Consider the following 14,773-nt stretch of genomic DNA (forward strand, 5'->3'; position numbering starts at 1 on the left):
GAAAAGAGTGTTGATAACACACTGATGTTTTAATTGTTGCAGAGCAGTTTTTACACTAAGCCAAGGACTTTTCAGCTTCTCGTTCTGTCCTGCCAGCGAGCAGGCTGGGGGTGCAGCAGGAGCTGGGAGGGGACAGACCCAGGACAGCTGACACAAACTGGCCAAAGAGGTATTCCATACCATCTGATGTCATGCTAAACAATATATAGGGGTGGCTAGCCAGGGTGGGGGGACCGGCTGCCAGGGGATAGGCTGGGCATCGGTCAGCGGGTGGTGAGCAATTGCATTGTGCATCACTTGTTTCATACATATTATTATTATTATTATTATTATTATTATTTCTGTCTTAATAAACTGTTTCTATCTCAACCCACAGGATTCATTTTCCTGTTTCTCTCCCCCATCCCAGAGAGGGAGGGGGAAGGGTGAGCAAACGGCTGTGTGGTGCTTAGCTGCCGGCCAGGTTAAACCACAACCTAGCTTACTGTTACATACCAAATTTTCAAAGAGATTTTGAAAAAAAAAAAAATGTATTGGAAATAAATAAGCAGCAGTAACCACTATCATTTGGGTAGAAATTAGTTTGTTCATGATATGCATTTTAGAGTCTGAAAATTACAGTACTTCAGATTGCTCATGCCTTTTATCTAACGAAAAGTATTACCTGCAGAAAATGTGGAAAGCACTGACTTTAAAGAAGACGGTCATAAATTTGAAGTTTCTATGTGCACATCTTTATTTTTCTCTGCTTATTTGATTAGTATTCATAGTTTTGTTCATAAAAATACCTGCAACTATTCAAATATCCAGCCTGAGAAGGCGGTACAAGGTGTAGCCACTGTGAAACAACCAACTGCAATTTTTCTGAGCTGTTTGCTAGATCACTTTTATGATCCTCTCTAGCAGTTCCTTTCCTGGCCTGGTTTAAAGGCTTTGTTTAGGTTATTAATTCCTTGTGAAGCCTGCATTGTGCTCAGGAAGACGATTTGTTTCTAACCACTGCTAAGGTGTTATTTTAGACATGCTTTATGTCTAAAGATATGGATATGATTACCTGGGTTTGGCTACTCTTTACCTCTAGCACCACTGGTTGGTTAAATCTCTCCAGCTCTTAGAGCTAGGGCTGGATGGCTATAACCATTCCAACCATAACCTCAAGCATCCACCCATGGTGCTGAGCATGGGTACGATATTCCAGGTCACTTCTATGTAACCAAATTCACCAAAGCATAGCACTCCATGGTGGACTACTCTGAAACATAGCAATGCTGTGGACCATTCGCTTCACCATTCTGTAAGCCTACGATTCACAAAGTGGGACTTCTCTTCTTCAGTCAGGAGACTCTCTAGGCCTAGCAGCTAGTTGGTGCATCAGCCAACTTATTTAGAGCCGCTCTACCAGACCTTCCTTCAAAATCAGCTCTCGCACTGGCTACTGTAGAGCAAAGCCAGTTCCACAAGAGCCTGCCTGGATTTCCTCATTGCCAACAGGACCTACATTTGAGAGTGAGCCAGCAGTGTAGGCTGGTGGCTGGCTGTACACCATGGAACACCAATGGCATATGCTTAGGAAAAAAAAAAAATCAGCCTAAACTCTTTTCACCATCAAAGAACAGCTTGGTCTGCTTACCAGTAGTTGTGTTGACCTCACTGAATTGCTTCAGCAGAATAAGACACTTGAAGTAATTATGAAAAATATTTTGTTCTGGAATATAGTTAACATTTTAATTAATATTTAAGTGATTCAAAGTTTATTTCAGAGTTATTCATAAATATTTCTTAAAAGTAAAACATTGTAAAACATTGTAAAGTAAAACATAGTCTCTTTTGGGCTAAAATACATGTTTATTTCAATTTAAAATGGCATTCTTTTATTGATCAAGTATTCACACAAATATATGCAGTAGAGGTGGCTGCACAATAAGGGAATAGCCTCTAAAAATTAAAATATTAAACAAAAATTACAAGTTATTATAAAATGCAGTTTCAGCACATTGTGCATTTATGCTTGTGTTAATTTACTTGTTTCATGACATGCCCTTCCTGTCTAGGCTATTTTTTCCATAAGATATCACTGCCTCATCATAGCAAATTGCAGTGATAGATCATACAGGCCCTAATCAGTCACTTCTTACGTTTGGATATGAGTTAGTGCTCTGAGGTATCAACACAGCCAGAATTCTGCTAAAGCAAATTATATTTTCCCCCAAATAATAAATAAAAAATTTACATAAACAGCAAATTTCAAGAATTTTAAAAACTATTGGCAAACTAGTCTGATTTTTAAAAAGGAGTGAAGAAAGAAACAGAAGACCCCACCTTTCTGATATATTGAGGAGGAAAGTGAAAAACTCATAAATACTTTAAATAATTTTGTACTGAAATTTTTATGTCTTCAATATTTATTAAGCTTTTTGTATTCATAACTAATCTAGCTATCACCGTGTGGTATGTAAAAATAATTATTTTTTTTATTTATGAAAAAACAAAATGTTTGCATTTTCATTTCTCAATGGAACCTCTGAAAAATATTTTTTGTATAGCCTTAAGCCAGTGCTTTTTATTCCTTTTCTTTCATTCTTCTCTTCTTCCATTCTTCCTTTCCTTCTTTCCTCCTTCCTTCTTCCCTTCTTTTTACAGTTAGGTAACAAAAGAGAGGATTTTACTGCAGCATTTGTAAATGAGATCATTTTTTTCGTAAATTTTTTAGTTATTGCTTTATCTTGGCTGAAAGCTTAGCTGGTCAAAATGAAAAAGGGGTATATTTGGCTTCTAAAATACAGAGAAATGTGTAATAAAGCCTTTACACACAAGCCTTAAGTATTTAAGAATAGAGCAGAGCTCTTTTCTTCTTTTGATTAGAAAGGTCCTTAACTCAATACATAAGGAATTAACATAGCAGTGTTACACCTTCTTGGTAGGTATTTTTTGGTCACATAAGAAAAAGCAGTAAGCCTGTTTAGCTGCAGGGATGGATTCTGTGTAATATCCTTCAACAAATCTTTTCTTAATAATAATTTGACTTATCCAGGTTCCCTTCTTCTCATGGAAAGTTCATTCTTCCCAGAACATCTCTTCTCTAGAAGATACCTATCACAATGCAGGTACTATGAGATTATCCATAGTACAGCGAGCAGTCATAAAACTATGGCCATGGCTTTGTTAATGTCCCTCAACCTTTTTCTCAATCTACTTCTCATAAAGGGCATCTGATGTTCAAACCTTCCCGAGCATTTCTGAAAGTCTACTGGTTTCTTCTTTTCTGCCTAGAGCCTTGGTGCCAGCAAAACTTTGATTGTCAGAACTTGTTTTCTTTCTGCTGCAGCATTATCACTGTAATTATTATTTACCAGTATTGGCATTTTTTCCTTTTTTTTTTTTTTCCAGAAGATAATATCTACATTTTCAGTGCATTATTCCCCTTGTGCATATGGAACATATCACTATATTTTAGTGAAACATTTACAATTGGCAAACAGAGCTCATAGTCAGGAATAAAAGGGAACCTTTCACTTTTCTGGCATTCTTAAGGGAACATCTGTATAAAGAGCCACCTTGAATTCTACTATTCATTTAAAGCATTGTATTTGAAAGAAATGAATGAAAATGAAAGAAAAATATTTTTGCTGAAAGGTTTGTTTCTGGTGTTTTCTTTTTATTAAGTTGCATTTTTTACTTCATGCAATGATTATTTCATATCTCAAGTCTTCACTAGACATTCTGAAAATCTTGACCAGTGGAAGTCCATTAACTGCACAATGCAGAAATTATGAACAAGGCTTCAGTGTACTATTCATGTGTAAATGGAATATATTAAATATTGAAGGAAGGAGGACATAAAGCAACTAAGATCCCCTGTGACTATGAGAAAATCTGGGCTTTTTCTCTTGTTACTGCATGAAGCATGAAAAGTACATCTTTTCACAATGTTATATTCTGGAGATGGTCAGGGTAACAATTTCAGAATTATTTTAATTTTTAAAAATTACGTTGGCAAACACGAAAACTGATAATGTTTTAGTTTGCAAGAAATTGAGATGCTGATTTTATTACGTGTTTTTCTTGTTAGGAGAGAAGCTTTTAAAGCTGCTTGCAGTGTTAATTGTGCATTTCTTTCCTGTCTTGCGGAGAATGGCATAAAATCACTGATGTGTTTGCTTTAGTTTCCAAAATCTAATGTAAAAGAATAAAACCTACTTAGCATGAAGTCAATCCTCCTTAATGCAAAACACTTTTATTGTTAAAACATTATGATGTATTACTACTGTAAAAGAACAAAAAAGTAAGGGGAAGTTAAAGAAGAAAAGAAGGTCCATTTAAATCCTCAAATTAAAAAATAATAATAATAATAATGAAAATACCGATATATTTATCAAATACTAGCCCACGGTAAGCTATGAGGGAATATAAACTTTGAACCAGCTCTTCGGACTGAGACAGCACAAACAGGTAGCTAGTTCTACTCAATCAGAATAGTACTGATGAACATTAGAGTCCAGTACACAGTAGTAAGGGTTAAAAGAGGCTAACAATTACAGCATGATTTAGTTTTATCCAGAATAGACTGGCCCAAAAAAAAATAAAAAAATCTACTGGCCATGTCATATGTAAGTCATATTGCAGTAAGAAAAATACATTTCCTTATTAGTGCTGGTATTCCACCTGTATAACATGGAAAAACAGCAGTATTTGTGTATTGTGAAGGTCAACATTAGTAAAATCAAATACCCACTGAAAAGACATTTTTATATAGCTTCCTCTAGCAAACATTTTCTTTATAGCTTTCTGGTGTGTTTACCCTGCTCACCAGCTGAACTCCACCACAACCACTCTGTCGCTCCCACTCCTCATAGGAAACTGGGGAGAAAATGCAATGGAAAGTGCTCAAGGGTTGAGACAAGGACAAGGACACCACTCAACAATTATCACCGTGGGCAAAACAGACTCAGCATAGGGATATTAATATAAATTATTGCCTATCACTAGTGGACTAGAACAGTGAGAAACTAAAAAAAAAAAACTAAAACCACACCATCCACCCTCTTCTGCCCCTTCCCCCGAGCGGCACAGGAGAACAGGGAATGGGAGCTGTGGTCAATCCATAACACCTTGTCTCTGCTGCTTCTTCATAATCACTCTCTGCCCCTGCTCCATCCTTCCCAAACTGATCCTGTGGGGGCTGCCCACAGGCAGCAGCCTTCAAGAACTGCTCCCACATGGCTCCATACCACGGGGTCCATCCCCCAGGAACAAACTGCTCCTGCATGAGTCCCACACGGGCGACAGCTCCCCCCAGGCCCAAACTGATCCTGCGTGGGCTCCTCTCCACGGGCTGCAGCTCCGGCCCGGGGCCTGCTCCTGCGGGGGCTCTCCATGGGCCGCAGCCTCCTCCAGGCCACATCCACCTGCTCCACCGGGGGCTCCTCCACGGGCTGCAGCGTGGAGATCTGCTCCGTGTGGGACCCATGGGCTGCAGGGGGACAGCCTGCTCCAGCGCCTGGAGCACCTTCTCATTCTCCGCTGACCTTGGTGTCTGCAGGGTTGGTTCTCTCACATTTTCTCACTCCTCCCTCCCAGCTGCTGTAGCACAGCAGTTTTTCTTCCTTTTCGTAAATCTGCTCTCACAGAGGCCCAACCAGCGTTGCTCACTGGCTCAGCTCTGGCCAGCAGCGGATCCCTTTTGGAGCTGTCTGGAACTGGCTCTGATCTGACATGGGGCAGCTGCTGGGCTCTGCTCACAGAGGCCAGCTCTGCAGCCCCTCTGCTACCAAGCCCTTGCCATGTAAAAACAATAGAAGCTTCAAGATAATGTGTCTGTGTACCAGAAAAACATCACTTCTGTATTTGTGCAGTCCAGCTACATCTAGTGTGTGACTTAACCAGTAAACAAGGAGCATATGGAGGTTTGACACACGTGCTCCTTTAATAGGCATGGTATAATACAATTCCTTATGTCCTATGTACAGAGACATGAACTGTTGCTGGTTTTTATTCCCCAAGGGTGAGGTAAAACACTCATAAACTTGCTGAAGTAATTAAACACTTCTAGGTAGAGAACTATATCATGTAACAAGCATCCATTTTGGAGGAGCTATTTTCCCTTCCATCTTCTCTGTCGACTGACTTATGACAGAATACTGGGCTTGCTTGTTTGCTGATGGAGGCTTGTTTTTACCTCTGTGTTTTAATATGCCTGTTATGAATTCACCAGAGAGGAAACAAAATCAAAGAAGTGCACAATGGGGGTTCATTCTGGGGTTTCATTCTTCAGCCTTGAGTCAACCCTAGGAATGTTCTGTCTGTGGCACCAATGAGCATCTCCATCCATATGCAAAGTTATCCTTTACCTCACCTTCCTCTGGAAATTATACCTGCTCTTTTGATTATCCCATCCAATTCTATGTATGGATGTAGCTTGCCCTACTACAGATTCTGTTATTTGAATCTCTTAACTACTGAACACCTATTAATACGGTAGGGAAGTGACATAACAATAATAACTGAAGACAGGTCATTTCACTGGGCTGGAATGCAAATTCCTAGTCAAATAGATGTTCATCTGTTTTTTATTTGTTTGGTTCGTTGGTTGATTTTTGTTGTTGTTTTCAAAATAATGGAGTATCCCTTCACTCCCTTCTAACAGCATGAGTCCATTCAAGAAAAAGTGTCCTACATTTTTACGTCTTTTGCAAAACAGATTGAATGTAGCTGGCTGTAGCCATGGCAGCCCTGGCCCTGCCTTTTGATTTCCCTTTCTAATCTTTTTGTATCACATGCATCAAAATCTTTGTTGAAATCTTCCTTTCTGCTACACTCTGCTTATCTATAGTGATACTGTCCTTGACCACCTTGAAATGATCTTATGATATTCCACAAATAATGGAAAACTAAATATGTTTCATAATTCTGAACAGTTCACTCCTTGGACTGATGCATAGTAATAATGACTCCCTAACAGGCTGTGAACTGCATTGTGATGGATGAAGGGGCACCAGATGGACTATTCCCTAGGTAGGCAACTTAGACTACTACTATAGACATAATAGTCTCAGTCTCTCCTATTTCTCTTTCCCACCTACTACTCCTTTTCAACATTAGCTTGGAATTTTACTTTTTCTTTTCAGAGCAGTGTGGCCAAGTGTTATTTGAGGCAATTCAGTAATTTTCTGTCTCTTCATTTTGATTTCTCCTTCTACAAAATAGCAGGAAACTGGAATAGTTTTCTGAATTTTCCCTCTATTACTTCCATCTCAATCTTTCTGTGTATAAATTCTTTTCTCATGTATTCTTTCTCTCTTTTCTCAACTTTTTTGAGATCCGTTTCCTTCATACTGTATACGAGATTTTGCCACTCTCACATCTTCATGTTTATTAAGATTTCTGTAGATGAAAGAATACAAGTAACCCCTGTTGCAAGTACTCAGAACACTAGGGACTAGGGATATTAAACTGCATTTCCATCAAAAAAAAAAAAAAGATAGATTTTGGTCAAACAATATCTGTTATACTCTTTGTCCTGGTTTTGGCTAGGATAGAGTTAATTTTCCTCCTAGTAGCTGGTAGGGTGCTATGTTTTGGATTTAGGATGAGAATAATGTTGATAATACACTGATGTTTTAATTGTTGCAGAGCAGTTCTTACACTAAGCCAAGGACTTTTCAGCTTATTCTGTCCTGCCAGCAGGCAGGCTGGGGGTGCAGCAGGAGCTGGGAGGGGACCGACCCAGGACAGCTGACCCAAACTGGCCAAAGAGGTATTCCATACCATATGATGTCATGCTAAACAATATATAGGGGTGGCTTGCCAGGGTAGGGGGACTAGCTGCTCGGGGATAGGCTGGACATCGGTCAGCAGGTGGTGAGCAATTGCATTGTGCATCACTTGTGTTGTACACGATTAGTAGTAGTACTATTATCATTATTATTATTTTCCTTTCTTTTCTGTCCTAATAAACTGTCTCTATCTCAACCCACAGGCTTTCATTTTTATTTTCTGATTCTCCCCCCCATCCCAGAGAGGGAGGGGGAAGGTTGAGCAAACGGCTGTGTGGTGCTTAGCTGCCAGCTGGGTTAAACCACAACCCTATTATATGTCTGAAGAAGAAATGCTAAGAATGTTAAGAGGTTAGAACACAAATGCAGCTTAAAAGACCCTGTATTATTCAATAAAACGGAAACCTTGAACAGAGGTTAGCCAATGCACTCTGGAAAGGGAGTTCCTTGTATACCATAAGAAGGAATCAGACTTTGAAATTTGCTGAATCTGAACACAGTCCAGGTATCAAACATCCAGTTACAAGCCAGGTTCATATATTAAACTGCAGTGTTTCTATGGAAACTGTTTGAAAATGGTACTTTTTTCCTTCTCAGATCTGTTCCTTCTCTATCTTCAGTGTTACACATGCATGCTCCAGAGAAAAGCTAAGCTTACTGCTATTAGACTTTGAAACTAAAACATAGTAATGAGGAGCTGAACTGGATTCTACATCTTCATGAATCTTCAAAAGAACTGCTATTTTATGCTCCAGAGAGTTACAGATAAGCAAGCAAGGGTTTCACGTGTCCATTGTGTCAGAATTTAAAATGAATGAGACTGTACCTGAAGGCATTTACTGATCAACAGGAATGTTATTACAGTTTAACATGAGAGAAATAACTTCAGGGAAGTTTGCATGCAAGTCAATTAGAAAAGCTTGAACACGTCCACTGAACTCATTGGAAAACAGTAAACACAGAACACAACATTTTATCCTTTGCAGTCATGTTTTCAGCATAGATTTTCCCCTCAAAAAGAAATAAGTGACATTAATATAGTGCTGACCCAGTTATTAACCTACTGCACTTGTTCTCCAAGAAAAACTGCTGTTCATTTCAGAAACCAGCAAATTGGCATTACTTCAATCCCCATTGCAATGAATGCCTCATAGCTCCATTCTGAGAATTTCTTGTGAAATAGAAAGTACTATCTAATTAATACATTTTTCATTTCTTTAAATATGTATTTGGCAACTTTTTAATGGCATAATACCATAGCTTACTGTACACTGTCTGTTACTTGTGAAAAGTACAGACGATATGTAAATATTGAAAATAAAAGTGCATGTGTCATGAGAGAAAATTTGTTGCTTGTTCAAAACTGAATGAACACTTAATAGAAATGTAGAACTTTCTGCCCCTGCATGTTCAGTAACTTAAAGTTCATTTTACTATGTTGTGCTGAGACAAAGATTTATGTCTCCATTAGAATAAAATAGGTACATTGTTTTTAATGTAGAAGAAGTAAATCAAGTAACATATTACCACTGCCAATGTTGGATAGTACTAGTGTACATTAGCCCATTACTAAGTGTTTCTGGAGCACTGTCCAAGTGCCCTACTCAGTTTTATGCTCTATTGCAATGGATGGTTGAATTTTCCTCTCCCCTGTGACACAGCATGGACACCCTGGTCATTGTTCTCCCAGGTTAATTCTGATTCTCCTGTCCAATCAGGCAAAAAAAAAGAAATGTGCTTTGCTCTCAAGAGCAAGTTACAATTTATTTAGTATCCTGTATAAGCCCTAGAAGTGTCTCTGTATATGGAACAAACAAACAGAAGTCTGTTACTCACTACTAAATCTTGGGGAATAAAAAAAAAAAAAAAAAAAAAAAAAAGTATCTCCACCTGTTCTTCCCAAAATGAGAAGTGAGCTGCTGAGAATTATTTCATTTCAATGAATTTCAGCCATCTGAAATATAGATACCTATTTTCTGAGTTGTGCTATATTTTTGTTATAGACCACAAAGACACTGAGATTGTCATAATCATTCTAGAGTATGAATAATTTTATAATCATTCTAGAGTATGAATAATTTTAGATGTCAAAAATAGGAGGAGGTGAATTGCACCCCAGGAATGACTATTACTCTTCTCTGACTCTGAAGGGAACCTGAGGTGACAAGCCAGATAGTAGAGACCTGCCCTGTATATTTCAAAAGTTAACTGAAGAAAATTATGCAATATTAGAAGGAAGAAAGAAAAAGGAAAAGAAGGGGAAGGAGGAAAGGGGGCTATAGCTAAACCACCTGTGAATAGAATCATAGATTATCCCAAGTTGGAAGGGACCCATAAGGGTCAAGTCCAACTCCTGGCACCACACAGGTCTGCCCAAAGTTTAGACCATGTGACTAAGTGCACAGTCCAATCGCTTTTTAAATTCAGACAGGGTTGGTGCAGTGACTACGCCCCTGGCGACCCTGTTCCAGTGTGCAACCACGCTCTCAGTGAAGAACCTCTTCCTGATGTCCAGCCTAAACTTCCCCTGCCTCAGCTTAACGCCATTCCTGTGGGTCCTATCACTGGTGTTTACGGTGAATAGGTCACCTGCCTCTCCACTCCCCTATATACAGGGACTTAACTAGATGAGAAATTTTGAAACTGGATGGTTAATATTTAATTATAACATCATTATTAAAACATAATTCTTTTTCATAAGCCCTATAGTTGATTTGCTATAGAGCAATTGTGGCTGTGTCCTAAATACTACATAGCATATGGTCTGAATTTGTAATCCTTGGACAAGGATTTTCTGAGAATCCAGCATCTCTACAATGCCTTGTGTTTAAGAGCTAAAATTCAGATATCTGTGATGCCATTTTTAAACACAGATAGTTTATACAGTCATCCAAGAAAAATATTTTTATCTATTTTATTTTTCTCTTCTGTGATAGAAATTCAATATCAGTACATATTGGACTAAAGAACATGGAGAATCAGCATTGCCTCAAATATAACAAACATGACTATCAATAAAATCAAAATAAAGAACTGTGACAACTGTTTAAAAAATAAATAAATCTGTGATCTGTGGAAAATATAATTTGCCCCTGGCTGAATATCATATTACTAGAGGAGAGGAAAAAAAATTTAAATGAGGAAAAATATGTTATGTTTGAAATAATCTTTTTACTATATTGTTTTATGAAATGTGCTATTCTGTGCTACATACAACATTAAGTAAAAGGAAGTTTACATGTGTTTCAACTGAGAGGCTGCCATTATTTTTATTGGAAGTTTTCTGTTCCCTTTGTAAAGCAAAGAGAAAATCCCATCTTTAAACAGCATGCTGAACAAGATGGTGCTCATATTTCAGTAGGTAACATACTTCCCTCTGAGCCAGACCTGGAGCACTGCCTCAGCACGTTTTAAAAGGTCCTTTTTTACTGCAGATGCTGTCTTTCAAAATGAGTCCTACTAGTGACATTCTTCATACTGGTGGGCTCACACTTTTGTCTGAAATTGGCCATATTATTTTTCATTCAAGCTCTTATTTATTTCTTAAAGAATTTTCTAACCTTTCTTTGCCATGTTCATGATAACTCATAGGAAAATAAAAATAAGCAACTGCTGGAACCATAGGCCAGTAATTTAAAATTATTATCTATTTTGTCTGTGCTCTGTACAAAGTCTCTTCAACACTCTGCCTGAACAGGCTTGCAAAATTACCTAGCAAGCATTTTTCAGTATGTGCATATTATGCCAAAGGTTATTAAGGCTCTGTCTTTCTATGCTGTCTCATCACAAAGATTTCCTCTTCATGGGGGAATAAAACTTAGCTACAAGGAATGGCAGAAGAACTGGAAAAGTCTGCCAACAGACCTTTAGTGGGTCATATGTACAGCCAATCTTGACAAGTAACACTTGTCAATGCCAAAAGAAGGTTACTGGTTCAAACAGTCACTGAAGCTCAGGTTTAAGATGAATTAAAAGGATCAGTTGTCAGTCTCTGCTCTCACATTTGTAAAATCTTCCATGGAAAAGGACACTGTGGAGATTGAAGGAACCACTTAGTTCAGGAGAGTGACATCCACTCTGGATGAAGGCAGAAGGTCAAAAATTATTATGTAAACCCTACAGTCTTGAATAAACAATTCCTTTGCAATAGAAGTTGTAAGTAAATGTTATTTTTCAGGATATTTTTCAGTCAACTAAGGCTAGATCCCCTTGGCCAAATTCAGTCTTATGTAAATGTTCACCAAAGAAATAAAACGTTAAGCACACTGATTTAGTTGTACTTTCGATTACTTTTGTTGGTCATATTTATTATTATGGTGGTAATATGTTTATGTATGCCCTAAGTCATAAGTTTGGATCAATGTTGTGTCTTTTCTCTCCTCATATGCCACAATAAGTTTGTGTGTTGCTCTCACACCCTATCAACACACAGGGCAGGACTTTGAGCTGTCTTCCCCCTCTGTCATGCAGTCCTGCCCATTACTGATTTACCATCATCCTGTAGAAACAGGATTCACAGAGTTTTCAGGACTTCTGTTCCTGTTCAGCTTTTTTTTTTTTTTTTTTTTAAACTTAGCTTACTCCTCTCCTTCTGTATTCTGACCTGTACAACTCATTTCCACTCTTCTCTTGGTTTTCCTGTTTTCCGTTTTCTCATTCTGTTCTTTCCCTTTTTTTCTTGGTTCCTTTAGTCCCCTTTTCTTCTCCCTCTATTTCCCAAGTTCTCTTCTTCCTGTGTCATCATTCTTTATGTCTTCATCATTGTGCTTTCTTAAACATCAATAATTTCTTTTGTCTGTCTTTTCATGTCTTTGTCCAGTTTTTATGTGTCAGGCTCTTTCTATCCCTTCTGTTTTGACATTTAGAAAGCTCTAGAAGTATTCCTCTCCTGCACATCATAATTCCATTTATTTACTCCTGGTTCATTGAGATTTTTCACTGTTTTTCTTTCCCAAATGTTCCAGTAAATTAAGAGACCAAGACTAGCCTATTTCTCTCTTGGCTAGAAAAAGGAACAGATTCAGATCACACAGTCTTAGTCCATTTCCATCACCAGTAAGCTCACAGGGCTCGTTACTGGAATATGATGCTAGCAGCTGCAGCTGGCAAACCAGGATCCAAAATTTATTTGAGTTGTGATAGAGTACTCAGAAGGGTTGGCACTCTGACATCTATGTTCTGCTATAACTCTACAAAAGTGTTAAATGCTGCATCAAGGCGTCTGTCACTCTGAGAGACCCAATCATCTTTTCTTCATCCTAAACTGTAATGTTGTGTTATAGTCAAGACCACCAATTGACCACAGCCTTTTGAGAATTTTATCATGATATTAATATTGTTACTGCATAATTCAGTAATAGGTTGTCAAAATGCATTAGAAGACACTACTGATCCTGATGACCAGTGCTCTTTCTTATCCTTTCAATACTGTTTCTTTTCATATTTCAGTAAAAATATGAATAATAATAATATATTCCTCAGTAAGAACAAAAGATAAAATAACATCACTGGAGAAGATGGTTTATTTATTAGCCCGGTCTTTCTGCAGATACATATACCATCACTGGATGCAACAGTACTATTTAGCTTTGAACATCATTTACCTACTGCGATTAAGAAAAACAAGTAAATATACGAAAGAAACTTGTGAATTATGTGACTGGCTTCCTTAGATTTTCAGTTAAGATTACTCATGTTAGCCTTTGATTTCAGGGGGCTTGTCAGTATTTAAGCAGTGAAACACAAAACTAGGTAAACCTGGTAATGCCAGAGATGAGAATCTAGGACTGTATTCAGGAGTCATGAAAATGAACCAAGGCTCTACAGTAAAGTTTAATACTAACCAAAATAATGAGAAAACAGCTAAATACTTCAGGCAAGGGATTAGTCACCTAGAATATGGTGCATGAGAAAACTAATCAAGAGTAGAAACCATCTCTGAGCATAATCCAGAGAGAACATGGACTCTTGTAAAGCCCACATTGTATTCTTTTCAGAAGGCTGTATTTACACTGTGTTAATCTGAACAGTTTCTGGAAATCTGCCTTTAAAAGAGAGATATGGACCCTGGAGGGCAAAACAGTTTCCAACTTGGTGTTGTTTCTGGAGTTTTGTAGGTCATGGCTCTAGCATTCTGCTGTTGCTGTCATTTCGATATTTAATTTTTCTTTCAGGGATCATGTCTACTGACTGTTTTCTACTTGAGTTCTAGATGCTGCCCCACACAAACAGGAAAGGAACCAACCAAACAACTCCCCAGAGATCTAAGGAATGAGTGGAGTAAGTATGCCTGTAATTGCTATATGAATATTTGACCCCACTGATTTCAAAGAGTTTTACTCCTGGGTCAGTAAAACCAGAATTTTACCATTTACCCTTAATTCCTGGTGCTTCTGTGTAGCCAACTGTGTTGTAACCATATGGAAATCAGCTAAATGCCAATGAAGAGATAGGGTTGATGACAAGTACACATTGAGGATGATAGAATCTGAGCAAAACTGTACATAGAGCACTTCCCATTCAGTCACTACAGAAGAGTGATACTGTTATTAACTGTTTGTAATTCAGTGGTACCTATAAACAGGGCCAAAGTCCCTCTGGAATGTTCACACAAGAAGACAATCTCTACTACAGAGGTTGCAGTGCCTTCTAACCAAGACACAAGTGACTAACAATCCAAGTGAGAAGACAGTGATGAACGGTTAATGCAATGTTATGCAGCTATCATAAACCTACATATACCTAAAATTCACTATTTGTATCTCATTAATTCAAATTCTGTCCTCCGCACAACCACACAATCTAGTCACATTGACTTGGCTGACGTATTGTTCACTGGCTGTATGCAAGTCCATTTGTTGAAATAGTAGTTAGAGGTACATGGCATGTGCTTATGGCAAAGTTTATATCCGCTGTCTTGTGCATGGCAATGTGATAATGTGGTATGACAGTCATGTACATGGTTTCTGTAATGTGTTATATGCATTTATGAATGGCTTTTC

The sequence above is a fragment of the Anser anser genome (assembly GCF_964211835.1).
Source record: "Anser anser genome assembly, chromosome: 1".
NCBI classification, from domain to species: Eukaryota; Metazoa; Chordata; class Aves; order Anseriformes; family Anatidae; genus Anser; species Anser anser.